The following is a 7,279-nucleotide window of genomic DNA, read 5'->3' as shown; positions in this document are numbered from 1 at the left end:
CAATATTACAGTTCCAGGGTTCAGATATGTCATGTTGTGGGGGTTCACGGAGCTCAGCATTTTGTCTTTTTGCCACTGAGCATGATATCTGAAAAAAATTTAAAAAGAATGTAGGAGAGAGGTAAAATTATCTAAGTCTTTCATTGAGCTCACTCTGACAGAGTAGCTTTCAACCTCAGTGTATTTTTAAGAAAGATCGGAGACTCCAGTAGCTCTTTGTTCAGTTAGTCATGAAAGGTCTGTGGTGTTTTTCATGGTAGCAGAGGCAAAGGTCACTGTCGTCTCTTTTCAAGCGAAATTTTGGAAAGATTTTTAATCATCTTAGAATTAATCTTTATTTCAAGATATTGAACAAGTTGGTTGCTTCTGTTTGTGGTGGTTGTGATTATAAAATGCAATGTTACAGTAAAATATTCCTTTAAAGAATCAGAATTTTATTGTTCTGTAGAACATTTGGAATAAAACATGTTCTTTGAAGCCAGTGCCAATAAAAATGAAAATAAGTCTGGTCTTATAGAGAATAAAGACCAATGTTTGTTTCTTGAACCAATTCAACCTCCCAGTGTGTACATGTAGATTTTGAGTAACTGTTGGCAATTTTCAGTGGCATTTGTGAATTGGCTGTGGATGATTTTGCTTTTCACCAATATTAGGTTAGATTACCTATTGTAAACAATAGACAATCTACAAGAGAATCTTTTATTTTTTTTATTCTTTTTTTTTTTTCGTTATTTCAAGACAGGGTTTCTGTGTGTAGACCTGGCTATCCTGGAACTCACTCTGTAGACCAGGCTAGAATCTTTTAGACCGAGTATGTAGGGTGAAAGCACTGTGTCTCCACTAGTCCTGCCTGTTTTAAAAGTGGAAGTATCTGCTAAGATTTCGGAAGATACCCCATGTAGCTCCTCCAGCTAGGACTAATATTTAATTCTCTACTGTGAAATGACTTATTATTAAGAACCTAAATATGGATCACTTATGATCAGAGTCTTGGTGTAGAAAACATAAATTGCGACAAATATGTTGTAGTTTTGACTGTCAAGAATATATGGATATTATTGAAACTTTCCATACTGCTCAATGAAAGTCACACACCAACACTGGCTTTAGGTGGTTCACTGCAGCAAAGTGCTTATGGCTTAGTGTGGACTTTGGTTCTGAATCATCTAGTCTCAGGTTCCGGTGGAGGGAGGTACTGCAGCCCACTGCTCTCTAAAGGAAAGCAGGAAGCCCAAGACTCAGGTCGGTGTGTACAACACTCGTAAGATCATAGATATGTTTATTCTGATTTACGATGTCTCTCGAGGGGTAAATAGGTGTTACTTCTCACCTGAATTCTTCTGCAGAAACTGGAAGCAGGAACTTAGAGCTGCTGAGGCCTTCTGGGGCTCTGGTGTCTTGGGTGCTTGAAGAACAAGTTGTCCCTTCCAGCCAAGCTGCTTTCAGCTCGTGTGTTAGCTCCAAGACGTGTCAGTTGTGTGAGCTCAAGACATTGCAGTTCATGCAGGGCTTCAGGAGGCTTCTAGCTAGCATAAGGTTTTCCATCAAATGCATGTGCCTGGCTGCTGTGAAAATGTTAGAAATTTTTCCTTATATGTGGTAAGCTGTACAAACTGATTATTTATACCATTGTTTTAAGATACTAGTGAAGGTTTATTAGAACACAGTGCTAAATAATGGAACTTTCTAAATGTACATCAATATTAAGAAACTTTTTGGTGACTGTAAAGTTTTATGGCAAATTTTGTGAAAAATTTAAGAGTTACATTTGTTTGAATCAAGTTGAATAAAATGTTTCTTGAAAATCTCTGAATATAATGCAAATTTATTTTGGTGGGAAGGAGATCCAATTATTTACTAAAGCCTTTTCCTCCCTTTAATCATGGTTTTATTAATCAGTGTATTTTAAAAAAATATTTAGAATTTTTCTTTAGTCCTTGCATATATAAATGTTGATCTTCCATAGAGGATTTATTTTTATTTATTCACATGAGAATGCTCATAAGAGAAGAAGTTATAAAATATCCTTGGGTGACTGTGTTGTTTCTTCCATTTCTGTGGACTCTATCATTTAAGCATGGACTTCATTCTTACATTATGAATGAAAAGAATCTGAGGCTTCTGATTCTTTCTAGTCAGTATCAGCAGTGAATGGACTATGGCCCAAACAGTGCTAAGAATCAGTTTGTGAAAAGCGTTCTCCTCTGTTGTTTTCATCTGGTAATTGGGGAAATTAGGGTGGGAGAAATGCCGAAAGAGCCGCATGCTGACTTTAACACATAAGATTTGATGTGCCAGAAATTACAGAAGCATCTTGGTCACTTGATAATAGCCTTACAGTTTAAAGGCAAAAATGAATTTTACGTCCCCCACTGTAGAAAGTGCATTTATTAGATTATGTACATTGTTTTCAATAAATGTCTTAACAAAGGCTTGATATTAATCAGTAATGTTATCTGGCTAACCAGTACCTGATGTCCATTTTCTACTTAGAAAATTTGCTCAATTCTGTTTTCCAATTTTAACATCTATAAATTAAAGATACCTGCCTTAATTATCACACATTTAATTAAATAATTGTGATGAATCAGTACTTGGAGCAATTCGTATTAGATATATTAAAGCCTATAAAAAAATCTAGCATGTTACTCCAAACTAAAACAGTCACTAGAATACTAAAGAATAAAATGAACAGAACCAGAAGGAAATGAGAGATTCTGTGTAATAGAAAGGAAGACAAATCAAGAAGAGGAGGAGGAAGAAAAAGGGATAGATACAAAGAGATATGTGTCACAGACATTCTTAAGAGCACATGTTATGGTGAAAAAGACAAGTAATATAAAACCAGTTTGCTACTCAATTAGCTATTTGTTTGTTTGAATTCTATGCACTCTATATAAAAGTTCAAATTTCTGTTTGGGGTTTTTTTGTTCACTTGTTTTGTTTTGTTTTTCTGTGTTTTGTTTCTGTTTTTTTGTTTTTGTTTTTGTTTCTGTTTTGAGACAGGGTTTCTCTGTATAGCCCTGGCTGTCCTGGAACTCACTCTGTAGACCAGGCTGGACTTAAACTCAGAGATCCACCTTCCTCTGCCTCTCAAGTGCTGGGATTAAAGGCGTGTGTCACCACTGCTCAGCTCAAATTTCTTAAATCAAGTAATTCGTACTATTCCTTCGAGGGTTTTAGAATCATGTAGAAACTTGAAGGAGAGGTGACACGTACCTCAGTTTCTTAAAACTCAGTTCCTACAAGACAGAGTAGATTCTCACCTCAATGACCCTTACAATTCTAAAATAACACAAACATGTAATCAATGTCTACTGAAAGAAAACAGAGTGAAAACTAATGATATTCAAAAGAGCTAGGAAGGGTAAAGGACTTTGCCTGGAGAGAAGCATTTCCTGGACAGATGGGTCAGACACTGAATCTTAAAGAAACATTCTTGCTCTGGCATTTTCGCATTTCCTTCATTATTTAAACACTTCTCAAGCTTTTTCAGAGATAACTAGCAGGTTATCCTGAAGCTGAAATACTCCTTTTTCATTTTAAAAATATTATAGACTTGTAGAGTTCATTGCAATTGAGTATAGATAGACAAGAAAGCTGGTTTGTGTCATAAACTATTTGGAGACTATAAGTATAAGAGTGTATTATGTAATTATCCTTAGAAACATAACTAAAAAGTACATCATTCCTAACTATGTAAACACAATCTCTCTAGTCTATATACTGCTAGTTTTAAAAATTTAAAAGGAAAAAATATGGAAGAGTATATGGCTGGGTTTATAGTAAGGAAATTGAAGGGAGGAATTATGTAATTATATCATAACCTCAAATAATAAAAAGTTTGAAGTTCATGAATTCAAATTATTCTTGTTTTAAGAAAAAGTTATAAAAGCTAATAAATCAGTAAAAAGCAACTGAATAGCATACTCATAAACTTTTTATTATATTTTTACAAAAATAAACTCCCATCATTCCCACTTGAAAATCTGTAGAGAGAAAAACATACCTGGTAAGACAGAAGCCTGGACTGGCTTAAACTGGTTGTATTCCCACAAAATTTCAACACATTTAGATGTTGCTAAAGGAGCCACTGCACTTTTCACTACAGCATGAGCCAAGAAAATCCTTTTTTATCTAACTCCCCAAGAGAGTTGTCGTTTTTATGAATCATACTTCATTTACCTTAAGCATCAGGACACACACTTTCAAGTTCACTTATATTTTAAAAGTGTTTTCTTAGTATAAGAATAGGAACTCTATAGTCTTGCATCATAGCATGGGGATTTGGACAACTGCAATAGCAAGGTCAGATAAAAATGAGCTTCAGAGATTTCTTACTATGTACCTATCAAGGCTTAGTATCTTTTGAAACCTGTATTATCTGCCAAGACCTTGAGCTACAGTAGATAAGTAACAACTATTCTTGTAAACACACAAGTGCTGCCTAGCATCAACTGCAATCAACTATATAATGAATGTCAATTTTGTGATTCCTACTGCTATATATGTATATATATGTATCTTGTGAATTAATGTGTTATACAAAAGTAAAAAAATCCTTGAAAATATCAGGGAAGAATTAAGTTACTAGAGGAAAACACAGTCCATAGTTTTACTTTTAGATACACTGAAAATCTACTTTAGGAATATATTTTTTCAAAATTTCCACTATTGGAACAACAGAAAATTTATCATCCCATTTTTTTTTTTAGGGCACCAGGTTTTTTTTTTTAAAATGAGCCACTGCTCTTACAATGGCTATTTTTTCTTTTACTCCTTTTAACTACACACAGGATATTAAATGATAGCCCCAAATACAAGTTCACCACATTATCCAAAAGAAGAGTCTAAAATGTCGTTTTGTCAGTTTCCACTTATAAATGTGCACTTAGAGGCAAATGAGCCAATTCTCCAAACTTTTAGGCAAACTCTAATGAAGCATATTATTACCAATGCATCTTCTTTCCTGTTGGGTCATCCGGTGAATTGACTAGTTTCTTGAGACACAGTCTCATCCAGGGTAGGTTCTAATTTGCCCTGTATTTGAAAAGATCTTGAACTCATGGTCTTTGTCCTTTCTCCTTTTAAGTGCTAGAGTATTCAAGGTTAGCCACCATGACTGAATCTAATACATATTTCTCCAGTACTCTCACAGTCCTTGTAATAACTTTATTTGAATTTTCTCTCACAGTTCCCTCTTTAATATGGCTTGTCACTAAATAACACACACACACACACACACACACACACACACACACACACACACACACACATACACATAGGTTCATTAGGGATCTTACTAATTCCCAAGGTGCATTCAGCACTAATAATTGGCAGATGTTGAAAATGCTGACTTTAGGAAGTCACTTAATTTGTCTTATGGTACCAGTAATACACTGGTTACAAAAATAAAAATCTTCCTTTATCTGTAAAGTTCTTAGGAAACACCATTTGAACAAATATTTCACCATGTACTTTTTCTCAGAAATTTTACTCCTCTCAGAATGTGACTTAATTTCCTGATGTTCTCAACCCTGGTGGATCATCACTGTTGGGTTTATGTTCAGTATTTCAATAATCTGATTTTTTTAACACTCCATACACATTTTTATTGTAAAACTATCACAATTCTAACTCCTCCAGATTTAAAATATTTGAAAAATTTAAAATAAATATTAAAATCACTAAATGTGATACATTTATATCCTCCTTTTGCTATAGTTTCATATGTTCCTGATGCTTGCATTGCTCCCAAGATTCTTCCTTCTTTCATTATTATTTAATCTACACCATTTATTCTATTAAATAAAATGTTATTTCTCATGGCAGTCCTTTTTTTTGAGTGTTTTTTTGATTTTTATCTAGCTTCACAATCATTAGTGAAGGCTCAAGAAGGAGTATTGAATAGACACAAAGTTACAAAAGAATAAAATATAGGGGACCTAGTCCAGACCAATGCAGGCTCTGTGATTGTCATTTCAGTCTCAGTGAGCCCATGTGAGCCCTGCTTAGTTGATTCTGTGAGCTGTATTCTCCTGATCTCCTTGCAAGTATGTTAAGTATATGTATATTATTGATTTTGCCACATATTTATTCCAAATGTTTATTGTCATAGAATATATGTAGAATATAGTTTAGAACTTCATTTCTTCATGTCAGTGCTTTATTTTGGGCTGAAGTGATGTCTTTGTTTCTCTCTATATTTTTATCTACTAATTGCTCTTTTGAATTTCAATTTATTTACTTTTAATTATCTATTTATTTTTAATTTATTTTATTTTATGGGTATGAGTGGCTTTTCTTCGTGTATAAATGTTCAACAAGTGTATGCACCCTGCCCATGAAGATGAGAAGAAGGTGTCAGGTTCCCTGAACCTGAACTTACAGGTGATTGTGAACCATGGTCTGAGTGACAGAAACCAAACTCAGGACTCTTGGAAGAGTAACAAGTGCTCAGAGCAAGAGTAACAAGCGCTCAGAGCAAGAGTAACAAGCGCTCAGAGCCACTTATATATTCCTCCATTCTCTATAATTATAAACAGGTCACTTATACACACACATTCACACACACACACATAAATACACAACCAAACAATGCAATAAATAATGAAAATGTTAGCTACAATGCCTCACAGTGTAAAGGTTATACTGGGACAAAGTGCAGATAGTACTTTCTGAAGGCAATGAATGAATTAGAAGAATATAAAATTATAATAAAAAAACCCAATAAGTTATTATTAGCATAGTAGTTAGTTAAAAGTGATTTCATTAAATTTTAATTTACTCATTATTTTAAAATACATAAGAAAAATGCACAATAAGAATGATACAACATAAGCAATAACGAAAATGAATCTATGTATGAAATTACCATACCAAAAATATGAGCTAGAGCAATTACTAAATAACTAATGCCTTTATATATTTAAAAAAACTGCATATACTAGAGATTAAAGTTATTAAAGGAATATTTGGGGTATTTATTACAAATCAAATATAACAGAGATGGAGATATGATATCAATCTTACTCTGGATAGTTTTTATTTTAGTCTATCTATAATTGTAGAATTGAATCCCTTCATGGTCCATGAGAAAGAGGTAAAAGCCTACAGTGAGCACAGAGCACAAACCTTGCCCATTTCTACAAGGTAAAAGCCTTTTCTCTAAGTCAGTAAGTGTCTCAAAGATACTACTGACATCCACCATTCAAAAGAAAGATCTGTGCCACACGCTTTCTAATAACCATGTTTTTCACTCCATAGACAATAGGGTTGA

Source organism: Mastomys coucha, unplaced genomic scaffold, assembly GCF_008632895.1.
Source record: "Mastomys coucha isolate ucsf_1 unplaced genomic scaffold, UCSF_Mcou_1 pScaffold21, whole genome shotgun sequence".
NCBI classification, from domain to species: Eukaryota; Metazoa; Chordata; class Mammalia; order Rodentia; family Muridae; genus Mastomys; species Mastomys coucha.
Note: the sequence above shows the minus strand (reverse complement) of the source record.